Source organism: Bos indicus x Bos taurus, chromosome 2 (genome assembly GCF_003369695.1).
Source record: "Bos indicus x Bos taurus breed Angus x Brahman F1 hybrid chromosome 2, Bos_hybrid_MaternalHap_v2.0, whole genome shotgun sequence".
In the NCBI taxonomy this organism is placed as follows: Eukaryota; Metazoa; Chordata; class Mammalia; order Artiodactyla; family Bovidae; genus Bos; species Bos indicus x Bos taurus.
Genome location: NC_040077.1, coordinates 95,383,010 through 95,396,837, shown reverse-complemented (window position 1 = coordinate 95,396,837; position 13,828 = coordinate 95,383,010).

Below are 13,828 nucleotides of genomic sequence, written 5' to 3'. Positions count from 1 at the left end.
ATGTGACTGATGTCTTTATGAAAAGACCACATTGGGATACCAAAGTGTACATACAGGGAGAACACCATGGGAATGAGAAGGCAGCCAACTCCAAACTGAGGAGGGAAACCTGGAACAGATCCTTCCCTCACAGCCCGTGGAAGGCGCCAACCTTGCCAACACCTTCATTTCAGACTTAAAGCCTCCAAAGCAGTGAGATAATACACTTGTGTTGTTTAAGCACCCAGTTGGTAGTGCTTTGTTATGGCAGCCCCAGCATACTAATCCATGCCTCATGACCTCTGTTTACATCTCCTTGGCCAGAAGGGTGTCCCTGGCCACCCCTAACATAAAGGGAGGCCGAGCAATATGTATACAGCTGAACACAATCCATCTGTAGCATCAGGATTCTGCTAATTTAAAGTTGAGCATTGGGTAGATAAGCCAGAGCACTTTTCATAGGGGAGTGTTATCTTGGTAGGTGAGGCTAGGGTGGGGAGTTATCCCTCTGACACAGCCCAGAGATTTGAGCGAATACAAGTAGTGGCAAGAATAGAAGGGGTCCGCATAACAGCAGTGACGTTGCCACTACTTACTGTATGGTTCCACACAAGTTGCTTTAGCGTCTAAGCTTCAGCTTTTTTATCTGACAAATGAGAATAGTAATTTATGCTCTGAGCATTTTAACCCTAGCTACATCATAGAACAGTTGTGAGGTCCAAATAAAATAGCCAATATGAAACTGCCTTTGAATTAACATATAGTACATCGTAAATTGTTTGTTCAATATAAAAGGATAATTAAGGAGGAGATATCTCAGCTTCTGTGTCTTGGAAATAAAGGAAAGTAGAAACAAAAACAGACTTCTCTTAGAAGTTAGAGGAAGTGAAAGAGGAACAGCAGTTTCTCTAAATCTAATTCTTACCAAAAGAAGGCACCATCTGATGAAGTGACACCACAGGAAACAACCCCATTATCTCAGAGTAAATAGAAGTCAGGCAGGTGGGTACAGCCAGATAGAACTTGCTGTAGGATTCAGGCAGCCATTTTTAACAAGTGTAGAAAAAGAGAAGTCATGAGTCCTTGATGTATAACAGTGCTTCTCAGACTTTACATGCATACAAGTCATCCAGGGATTTGGTTAAAAACCAGATTGCAAGTTTAGTAGGTCTAGGGTGTGGGTAGCAATTCTGCAAGTCTCAGGTGTTGTCAGTGCTACTGGTCCAAGGATCACACTTTGAATAGCAATATCTACATCACTGAAAGGAAGGCTGAACCCAAAAGGGAAGGAATTGTTCAGAACTGAAATTCTGACAACATATTGATGAATGGGCTTCCCAGGCGGCACCAGGTTCTCAATTGGTAAGAATCTGATTCCCAGTGCAGGAGACTCAAGGGACGTGGTTTCAATCCCTGGGTTGGGAAGATCCCTTCGAGTAGGAAATGGCAACCCACTCCATTATTCTTGCCTAGAAAATTGCATGGACAGAGGAGCCTAGCATGCCACAGTCCATGGGGTCGCAGGACTCTACCAAGGAAAAAATTGTAAGGAATCTAAAGATACTGCTTTGACTGTCCTAGAGTAGCTTCAATAAGTTCAGCTTCTAAAATAATGTATAAAAGTTGGAAGGAGAAACATATAATCAAGGACAATTATAAGCAAATGGTACAGACTTGTCTAGATGGAATTAGGACAGACTGAACTATTATTTAAAAGTTATTTTAATGTTATTTTAAAATTAGTTAAATTTTGCAAAGCAATGCTAGTGTACCAATGAGGTAGACCCGTAGCCAAGAATCCTGTTTCCCTTAATACCATGTGTATCCTGATAAAAATGTATTTGGGGGTTTACCAACTCCCCTCCTGGGTCAGACTGTATTCTAAATCTTGACACCATTTCTAAGCAAAATTCTAGAATTATTAAACCAAAAATTTGTGTGGACCCAAAAAGAGAAGCCACAATCCCCAGGATCCAGCATCTATGCCCCAAGATGGAGTCAGGCCAAACAGTTCAATGTCCTCATTTAAGTGATGAGCTAGCCAGAGGCAGAGGGACTGCAGACATCTATGCAAAGCAGCCAATGAAATCGTTCATAGTACCCTCATGGACAAGATGAAAGATGTGTGTGATAACCAGTCTACTGACATTATAGGTCCCATAAGTGAACTTCCAGATGTTCAAGTTGGTTTTAGAAAAGGCAGAGGAACAAGAGATCAAATTGCCAACATCCACTGGATCATTGAAAAAGCAAGAGAGTTCCAGAAAAACACCTACTTCTGCTTTATTGACTATGCCAAAGCCTTTGACTGTATGGATCACAAGAAACTGTGGAAAATTCTGAGAGATGGAAATACCAGACCACCTGACCTGCCTCTTGAGAAACATGTACGCAGGTCAGGAAGAAACAGTTAGAACTGGACATGGAACAACGGACTGGTTCCAAATAGGAAAAGGAGTACGTCAAGGCTGTATATTGTCACCCTACTTATTTAACTTATATACAGAGTACATCATGAGAAACGCTGGGCTGGAGGAACCACAAGCTGGAATCTTGATATTGATATTGATATTGCAAAATATCAATAACCTCAGATATGCAGATGACACCACCCTCATGGCAGAAAGCAAAGAAAAACTAAAGAACCTCTTGATGAAAGTTAAGGAGGAGAGTGAAAAAGTTGGCTTAAAGCTCAACATTCAGAAAACTAAGATCATGGCATCTGGTCCCATCACTTCATGGCAAATAGATGAGGAAACAGTGAGAGATTTTATTTTTGGGGGCTCCAAAATCACTGCAGATGATGACTGCAGCCATGAAATTAAAAGACGCTTACTCCTTGGAAGGAAAGTTATGACCAACCTAGACAGCATATTCAAAAGCAGAGACATTACTTTGCCAACAAAGGTCCGTCTAGTCAAGGCTATGATTTTTCCAGTGGTCATGTATGGATGTGAGAGTTGGACTATAAAGAAAGCTGAGCACAGAAGAATTGATGATTTTGAACTGTGGTGTTGGAGAAGACTCTCGAGAGTCCCATGGACTGCAAGGAGATGCAACCAGTCTATCCTAAAGGAGATCAGTCCTGGGTGTTCATTGGAAGGACTGATGTTGAAGCTGAAACTCCAATACTTTGGGCACCTGATTTGAAGAGTTGACTCATTTGAAAGACCCTGATGCTTGGAAAGATTGAGGGTAGGAGAAGGGGACAACACAGGATGAGATGGTCGGATGGTATCACCGACTCAATGGACATGGATTTGGGTGGACTCTGGGAGTTGGTGATGGACAGGGAGGCCTGGTGGGCTGTGGTTCATGGGGTCATAAAGAGTCAGACACGACTGAGCAACTGAACTGAACTGAACTGAAGTGGGTTAACTTAGAGTGTAGTCTTTAAATTGTTCAGCATTCTAATCTTGTCTGTTTTAGATTGCCCTGAGATTTAAAGGGGCAAACCGTAGGGTAATGACTAAGCATGGAGACTTTTGGTTCAGATTTGGCCTATCAATTAGGAGCTGTGTGACCCAGGGTTGGCTACTTAAATCTCTCCAAGCTTCAGTTGTTGTTCTTTTTGTTTTGTTTTGTATAATGGGTAAACAATTAGTAGCTAATTTAGGGTATTATTATGAGCATGAAATAATACAAGTAAAGCACCCAGAACAGTGCTGAGCATAAGGGAAGCTACATATATGTTATTATTCAGTTCAGTTCAGTTCAGTCGCTCAGTCGTGTCCGACTCTTTGCGACCCCATGAATCGCAGCACGCCAGGCCTCCCTGTCCATCACCAGCTCCTGGAGTTCACTCAGACTCACGTCCATCAATCAGTGATGCCATCCAGCCATCTCATCCTCTGTCGTCCCCTTCTCCTCCTGCCCCCAATCCCTCCAAGCATCAGTCTTTTCCAATGAGTCAACTCTTCACATGAGGTGGCCAAAGTACTGGAGTTTCAGCTTCAGCATCATTCCCTCCAAAGAAATCCCAGGGCTGATCTCCTTCAGAGTGGACTGGTTGGATCTCCTTGCAGTCCAAGAGACTCTCAAGAGTCTTCTCCAACACCACAGTTCAAAAGCATCAATTCTTTGGCACTCAGCCTTCTTCACAGTCCAAGTCTCACGTTCATACGTGACCACAGGAAAAACTATAGCCTTGACTAGACAGACTTTTGTTGGCAAAGTAATGTTTCTGCTTTTCAATATGCTATCTAGGCTGGTCATAACTTTCCTTCCAAGGAGTAAGCGTCTTTTAATCTCATGGCTGCAGTCACCATCTGCAGTGATTTTGGAGCCTAAGAAAATAAAGTCTGACACTGTTTCCACTGTTTCCCCATCTATTTCCCATGAAGGGATGGGACCAGATGCCATGATCTTCGTTTTCTGAATGTTGAGCTTTAAGCCAACTTTTTCACTCTCCTCCTTAACTTTCATCAAGAGGCTCTTTAGTTTTTCTTTGCTTTCTGCCATGAGGGTGGTGTCATCTGCATATCTGAGGTTATTGATATTTCTCCCGGCAATCTTGATTCCAGCTTGTGCTTCTTCCAATCCAGCATTTCTCATGATGTACTCTGCATATAAGTTAAATAAGTAGGGTGACAATATATAGCCTTGACATACTCCTTTTCCTGTTTGGAACTAGTCTGTTGTTTCATGTCCAGTTCTAACTGTTGCTTCCTGACCTGCATACAGATTTCTCAAGAGGTAGGTCAGGTGGTCTGGTATTTCCATCTCTTTCAGAATTTTCCACATTTTCTTGTGATCCATACAGTCAAAGGCTTTGGCATAGTCAATAAAGCAGAGATAGATGTTTTTCCGAAACTCTTTTGCTTTTTCCATGATCCAGCGGACTTTGGCAATTTGATCTCTGGTTCCTCTGCCTTTTCTAAAACCAGCTTGAATATCAGGAAGTTCATGGTTCACGTATTGCTGAAGCCTGGCTTGGAGAATTTTGAGCATTACTTTACTAGCATGGGAGATGAGTTTAATTGTGTGGTAGTCTGAGCATTCTTTGGCATTGCCTTTCTTTGGGATTGGAATGAAAACTGACCTTTTCCAGTCCTGTGGCCACTGCTGAGTTTTCCAAATTTGCTGGCATATTGAGTGTAGCACTTTCACAGCATCATCTTTCAGGATTTGAAAGAGCTCATGTGGAATTCCATCACCTCCACTAGCTTTGTTCGTAGTGATGCTTTCTAAGGCCCACTTGACTTCACATTCCAGGATGTCTGGCTCTAGGTCAGTGATCACACCATCGTGATTATCTGGGTCATGAAGATCTTTTTTGTACAGTTCTTCTGTGTATTCTTGCCACCTCTTCTTAATATCTTCTGCTTCTGTTAGGTCCATACCATTTCTGTCCTTTATCGAGCCCATCTTTGCATGAAATGTTCCCTTGGTATCTCTAATTTTCTTGAAGAGATCTCTAGTCTTTCCCATTCTGTTGTTTTCCTCTATTTCTTTGCATTGATCGTTGAGGAAGGCTTTCTTATCTCTCCTTGCTATTCTTTGGAACTCTACATTCAGATGCTTATATCTTTCCTTTTCTCCTTTGCTTTTCGCTTCTCTTCTTTTCACAGGTATTTGTAAGGCCTCCCACAGCCATTTTGCTTTTTCACATTTCTTTTCCATGGGGATGGTCTTGATCCCTGTCTCCTATACAATGTCACGAACCTCGTTCCATAGTTCATCAGATCTAGTCCCTTAAATCTATTTCTCACTTCCACTGTATAATCATAAGGGATTTGATTTAGGTCATACCTGAGTGGTCTAGTGGTTTTCCCTACTTTCTTCAATTTAAGTCTGAATTTGGCAGTAAGTAGTTCATGGTCGGAGCCACAGTCAGCTCCTGGTCTTGTTTTTGCTGAGTGTATAGGGCTTCTCCATCTTTGGCTGCAAAGAACATAATCAATCTGATTTTGGTGTTGACCATCTGGTGATGTCCATGTGTAGAGTCTTCTCTTCTGTTTTGGAAGAGGGTGTTTGCTATGACCAGTGCATTTTCTTGGCAAAACTCTATTAGTCTTTGCCCTGCTTCATTCCGTAGTCCAAGGCCAAATTTGCCTGTTACTCCAGGTGTTTCTTGACTTCCTACTTTTGCATTCCAGTTCCCTATAATGAAAAGGACATCTTTTTTGGGGTGTTAGTTCTAAAAGGTCTTGTAGGTCTTCATAGAACCGTTCCACTTCAGCTTCTTCAGCATTACTGGTTGGGGCATAGACTTGGATTATTGTGATATTGAATGGTTTGCCTTGGAAACGAACAGAGATCATTCTGTCGTTTTTGAGATTGCATCCAAGTACTGCATTTCGGACTCTTTTGTTGACCATGATGGCTACTCCACTTCTTCTGAGGGATTCCTGCCCTCAGTAGTAGATATAATGGTCATCTGAGTTAAATTCACCCATTCCAGTCCATTTTAGTTCGCTGATTCCTAGAACTGGAGAAGGGAATGGCAAACCACTTCAGTATTCTTTCCTTGAGAACCCCATGAACAGTATGAAAAGGCAAAATGATAGGATACTGAAAGAGGAACTCCCCAGCTCAGTAGGTGCCCAATATGCTACTGGAGGTCAGTGAAGAAATAACTCCAGAAAGAATGAAGGGATGGAGCCAAAGCAAAAACAATACCCAGCTGTGGATGTGACTGGTGATAGAGGCAAGGTCCAATGCTGTAAAGAGCAATATTGCATAGGAACCTGGAATGTCAGGTCCATGAATCAAGGCAAATTGGAAGTGGTCAAACAAGAGATGGCAAGAGTGAATGTTGACATTCTAGGAATCAGCGAACTAAAATGGACTGGAATGGGTGAATTTAACTCAGATGACCATTATGTTATTATTAGGCCTAACCAATTTGTAGTTGACATGGAGTTGAGAGGGACAGCAAATGTGTTAGATTATGAAATCAAGAACATTTTAGATTTAGATTTTTGGACAGAAAGGAAACTTGAGCTGAATACAACAAAATTTTCCAGTGAGTATTCCATCAGTACCATTTTGCTATACTTGTTACACATCTATCTAAATATCATCTTTAAGTAGCTTAAGGTACATTAAAATTTTATTGTGATATTGTCTTTAACCTATAGGATGTTACTAGTTTATTTCTGAATTTCCAAACACATGGGGTCTTTACAGTTATCTTTAGCTATTGATTTCTGGCTTAATTCCAACTATGGTAAAATAATCTATTCTGCATAATTTCACTCTTTGGAGTTTGCTGAGATTTGTGTATGGCACAACATATGGCCTATTTTGGTAAATGTTCCACATGCACTTGAAAATATGTTTTCTATAGGCATTAAGTGCCATACTCTATATTTGACAATTAGGTAGACAATTTGATAAAATTCTTTCTCTCTTTACTTTTAGTTAGTTTGTTTGTTCTATCAGTACCAAACAAAATTAAACTCAAAAATTAAAAAAAAATTAAAAATTAAACTCAGTATGGTTCCAAATTATTCTACTTTTATTCTTCTATTTTGTCATTTTTGAGGCTAAATTAATAGTTTTAGAAGTGTTCTCTCTTTTCAGTGGACTCATAAGCTACCCTTTTTATGCCTAATTTATTAACATAGGGTCTAATTTGTCTAATAATCTTAGATCTGATTTGTTTTGGTTACATATGTGAGATTTATCATTTTTCTTTCTTTCATACTCAACCTTTTTTTTTTTTTCCTTTAAGTATCTCTTTAAGCAGCATATATTTCTGGTTGAAAAATTTCAAATGGTCAATATTATACCACTCTGATCTGCAAAAATAGAAATTTCATTGTACTTGAGTTTTGCTTTTTGTTTGACACTGCCTTTTAATTGAGCAGTTTAGCTGTTTTCAGTTACTGAAATAAACTGATATACTTGGGCCTAAAGCTACCATCTTACTATTTGCTATTTGTATCAACTATTCTATTTTTTTCTTTCCTTTCCTAGGTTAATAATTTTACTCCTCCTCCTTTATTAGCTTGTTATCTGATATCCTTAAATTACTCTTTTGGTGATTACCTTAGAAATCACAACATTTCTCTTTGATTTGTTCAAGTCTGATATACATTTGAACTTTTTTTTTTGGCAGTTCAGCACTTGTTTATTCTGGCCCTTGTGGCTCATTTGTGGGTGAGGGACGGGCTTGGTGGCCTCTGTGGCTGCTGCCTGGCTGTCCCCAGGCAGGCCTTGAGGACCCCAGGCTCATGTCCTGGGACCATGCAAAGATATGAGAATATTTTAACTCTACTTACTTCCCTACTTTTGTGATATTTTAATTCCACATAATTTAAAATCTGATAGACCTTATTATTATTGTTTTATAGTGTCACTTACCTACAGCCAGACATCCTGGAGTGTGAAGTTAAGTGGGCCTTAGGAAGCATTACTACGAACAAAACTAGTGGAGGTGATGGAATTCCAGCTGAGCTATTTCCAATCCTAAAAGATGACGCTGTTAAAGTGCTGCACTCATATGCCAGTAAATTTGGAAAACTCAGCAGTGGCCACAGGACTGGAAAAGGTCAGTTTTCATTCCAATCCCAAAGAAAGACAATGCCAAAGAATATTCAAATTACAATACAATTGCACTCATTTCACATGTTAAAAAGATTACACTCAAAATCCTTCAAGCTAAGCTTCAGCAGTATGTGAACCAAGAACTTCCAGATGTTCAAGTTGGATTTAGAAAAGGCAGAGGAACCAGAGATCAAATTGCCAACATGCACTGGATCACAGCAAAACCAAGAAAATTCCAGAAAAACATCTGCTTCATTGACTACGCCAAAGCCTTTGACTCTGTGGATCACAACAAACTGTGGAAAATTCTTAAAGAGATGGGAATACCAGACCACCTTGCCTACCTCCTGAGAAACCTGTATGCAGGGCAAGAAGCAACAGTTAGAACCAGACATGGAACAACGGACTGGTTCCACACTGGGAAAGGAGTATGCCAAGGCTATATATTGTCACCCTGCTTGTTTAACTTATATGCAGAGTACATCATGTGGAATGCCAGGATGGATGAATCACAAGCTGGAATCAAGATTTCTGGGAGAAATAATAACAACCTCAGATACGCAGATGATATCACTTTAATGGCAGAAAGTGAAGAGGAACTAAAGAGCCTCTTCAAGAAGGTGAAAGAGGAGAGGGAAAAAGCTGACTTAAAACTCAACATTCAAAAAATAAAGATCATGGCATCTGGTCCCATGACTTCTTGGCAAATAGATGGGGAAAAAGTAGAAACTGACAGATTTTATTTTCTTGGGCTCCAAATCACTGTGGACAGTGACTGCAGCCATGAAAGTAAAAAACGCTTGCTCCTTGGAAGAAAAGCTATGACAAACCTAGACAGCATATTCAAAAGCAGAGACATCACTTTGCCGACAAAGGTCCATATAGTCAAAGCTATGGTTTTTCCAATAGTCATGTATGGATGTGAGCTGGAACATAAAGAAGGCTGATGGCTGAAGAATTGATGTTTTCAACCTGTGGTGTTGGAGAAGGCTTGTGAGTCCCTTGGACAGCAAGGATATAAAACCAGTCAATTCTAAAGGATTGACTAATATTCATTGGAAAGACTGATGCTGAAGCTAAAGCGCCAATACTTTGGCCACCAGATGTGAAGAGCTGACTCACTGGAAAAGACCCTGATGCTGGGAAATATAGAGGGCCAGAGGAGAAGGGCACGACAGAGGATGAGATGGATGGATGGCATTGCTGGACATGAGTCTGAGAAAACTCCACGAGATGGTTAAGGACAGGAAAGCTTGGCGTGCTGCAGTTTATTGCAAAGAGTCAGACACGACTGAGCAACTGAACAACAACAACAATATATGTGTGTGTGTATATATCTTGTCATTTAATTTCTTGATTATATTAATGATAGTTATTTTAAAGTGTCAAGGGAACTATGAACAAAATGAAAAGACAACCCACAGAATGGGAGAAAGTATTTGCAACCAAAGTGACCAAAAAGGGATTAATCTCCAAAATCTACAAACAACTCATGCCACTCTTTGTCAAAAAATAAAAATAAAAATGAAGCCAGGACATGGAAGCAACCTAGATGTCCATCAGCAGATGAATGGAAAAGAAAGCTGTGGTACATATACACAATGGAGTATTACTCAGCCATTAAAGACTACATTTGAATCAGTTCTAATGAGTTGGATGAAACTGGAGCCTATTATACAGAGTGAAGTAAGCCACTAATACAAGTATACTAATGCATATATATGGAATTTAGAAAGATGGTAAGGATAACCCTGTATGTGAGACAGCAAAAGAGACACAGATGTATTGAACAGTCTTTTGGACTCTGTGGGAGAGGGCGAGGGCGGGATGATTTGGGAGAATGGCACTGAAACATGTATAATATCATATGTGAAATGAATCACCAGTCCAGGTTCGATGCATGATACAGGGTGCTCGGGACTGGTGCACTGGGATGACACAGAGGGATGGAATGGGGAGAGAGGTGGGAGGGGGGTTCAAGATGGGGAACACATGTACACCCATGGCAGATTCAAGTCCATGTATGGCAAAACCAATACAATATTGTAAAGTAAAATAAATAAATAAATAAATTGAAAAAATAAAATAAAAAATGAGCAGAAGATCTAAACAGACATTTTCCCAAAGAAGACAGACAGATGGCTAAGAGGCACATGAAAAGATCCTCAGTATCACTAATTATCAAAGAAATGCAAATCAAAACTACAGTGAGGCATCACCTCATATCAGTCACAATGCCCATCATCAAAAAGTCTACAAATAATAAATGCTGGAGAGGGTGTGCAGAAAAGGGAACTCTCTTACACTGTTCTTGAGAATGTAAATTGGTCAACCACTATGGATAATAGTGTGGAGTTTCCTTAAAAAAACTTCAAATAGAACTACCATATGATCTAGCAATCCCACTCCTGGGCATGTATCTGGACAAAACTATAATTCAAAAAGATACATGCATCCCAATGTTCATTGCAGCACTATTTACAATAGCCAAGACATGAAAGAAACCTGAATGTCCATTGACAGAGGAATAGATAAAGATGATGTGGCACATATATATATAATGGAATATTACTCAGCCATAAAAAGAAAGAAATAATGCCATTTGCAGCAATATGGATGGACTTGGAGATTATCATATTAAGTGAAACAAGTCAGACAGAGAAAGACAAATATATGATATCACTCATATGTGGGATCTAATGTTTAAAAAGAGACAAATGAAGTTGTTTACAAAATAGAAACAGACTCATAGGTTTTGAAAATAAGCCTATGGGGAAGTATGGGGTGAAAGGGATAAATTAGGAGCTTTGAATTAACATACACCCTACTATATATAAAATAGACAATCAACTAGCACCTACTGTATACAGCACAGGGAATGCTACTCAATATTCTGTAATAATCTATATGGGTAAAGAATTTGAAAAAGAATGTATATATGTATATTTATAGTTGAATCACTTTACACCTAACACAATATTGTAACTCAACTATATTCCAATAAAATTTAAAAAAAAATAAAGTGTATGTCTGAAAACGACAATGTCTGGATCTCTTATGGGTCTATTTCTACTATCCAATTTTTAAAATCCTGGCTTCAGGGAAATTTTACCTTTTTATAACTCTTTGTTTTTAAATGAGTGCATGTGTGCATTCTCAGTGGCTAAGTGGTTAAGTCATGTTCAACTCTTTTGTGATCCCATGTACTATGGCCTGCCAGGCTCCTCTGTCTGGAATTCTCCAAGAAAGAATACTACAGTGGATTGCCATTCCTCCTCCAGGGGACCTTCCTAACTCAGAGATCGAAACTGGATGTCCTGTATCTCCTACACTGGATGTCCTGTATCTCCTACATTGGCAGGTGGATTCTTTACCACTGAACCACCTGGGAAGCTGGATATTAAAAAAAAATTTTTTAATGTAGATTAGTTCAAGGTTTTGGATTATCTTTCTGGCAGAGAGGATTTCCTCTTTTCTTCTGAAGACAGCTTGACTAGGGGCAGACTACTTTACTCCAATCAAGTATTGTGATTTATCAAAGCCAGACTTTAGCCCTGGTAAAGTATTGTCTTTTTCTGCCCTCTACACCTGCCCTCCCTTAACCTCCTAGTCAACTCTGAACTGTAATATTCATACTCCCAGCCTTTTGAATTTACTGAATCCTCTGTTCACCTTCCTTTTCAGTTGTGTTTTCTGCTCAGCTTCAGAGTCTCTCAGCTTTCTCTCTGGTAATTACTTCCACTGAGATAAAACCATGCTGATTTTTTGGTCTATTGCTTTTTGTTTCCTTTCTCTCCAGGATCTAGGCATAGTGAGTTATTGCTGCATTGTTACTTCATCATGTAATTTTTATCTTTTGTCTAGATTTTCTAGTTGTTCTCGGGATAGAGAAGGGCAGGGTTTCTCCAATACCAGCTAGTTGACCTTTGCTGGAAGCACACGTGACAATTTTTAAGCTCTTGCTAATATACAGCCAGTGCTGAGACTATTGAGTTTAGAAGTGCTCACTGCCAGCAGCGATGTTGAATCCCACTTTTGGTTAGATTTTAGCTCAATAATTCCTTATTATCTTGTCAGCTCATCAAGACTTATATCCTAGTATTTTGGTTGTTTTTACATAAAAGGAGTCTGGTCCAATAATCTAGTCTGCCATATCACTCATGTTACTTTTTATTTAAATCTCCTTTCACTTAACATCCTAGTTCCAGAAGGACAAGAATCATGTTTCACTTAACCTTTTAGTCCCTTTCCCCAGCCAGTGCTTGACAAAATAGGTGCTCAATAATTGTTGAGTAAATGAAATGATGAAGCTTTAAATGAGACCCTCTGGGCACATCTTAGTGGGTCCACCGTAAGTGAAACATATGAAGTTCAGTTTTGCCAGCTTAAAAAGCAAATGACTATGTTCACAGAGAAAAGAGTCTATGCATTAGTTCAGACTAGGCAAATTTACAAGGAACTAGTTTATAAATAAATCTTGATCACCACTTAATAGGAGCTACAGCTGGATTGATAATGAAGTGGAGTGAAGTGAAAGTCACTCAGTTGTTTCTGACTCTTTGCGACCCTATGGACTATACAGTCCATGGAATTCTCCAGGCCAGAATATTGGAGTGGGTAGCCTTTCCCTTCTCCAGGGGATCCTCCCAACCCAGGGATTGAACCCAGGTCTCTCGCACTGCGGGCAGATTCTTTACCAGCTGAGCCACGAGGGAAGCCCAAGAATACTGCAGTGGGTAGCCCATCCCTTCTCCACTGGATCTTCCCAACCCAGGAATTGAAACAGTGTCTCCTACATTGCAGGTGGATTCTTTACCAACTGAGCTATCTCCTTCTTCCCTGATACTTTGGTACTTAACTTCTGTCTTTTCTTTAATGCTAATAGTTTTCTGTATTATGTTTCCTGTGTTTTAATATGTTTATTCATACTTCCCCTCTGGAAGTAGAAGAAATAATAAAAAGTAGGTAAATAAATAACATTGATACCATATGTTTACAAAGGGCAATCTTATATAAGTTAGTCCACTCAGAAGACCAAATTACAGATCACAAGGTTGCCATGGTAAAGACAAGTCAGAAAGGGGAAATTCAAGGTTGACAAATCACTTACTTTCAAGCTGCTAAAGTAGATCTCTTTCTATTCTGTCTAAGTGATCTTTAAAGGCCATTTAGCATCAAGGCATCCTTTACCCCAGGTCAGTATACAAGAAACTCAAATTTAACAAATTCCTATTCTCCAGCTTTCTTTCTGCTAATGCTGTTACTAGTTCCCAGAAAAGTCTATTATTTCAGGTATATTCCACTTTGTGAAATGTTACAATAGTCAAGATTACAGTCTCTCTTAAAATGTAACAAA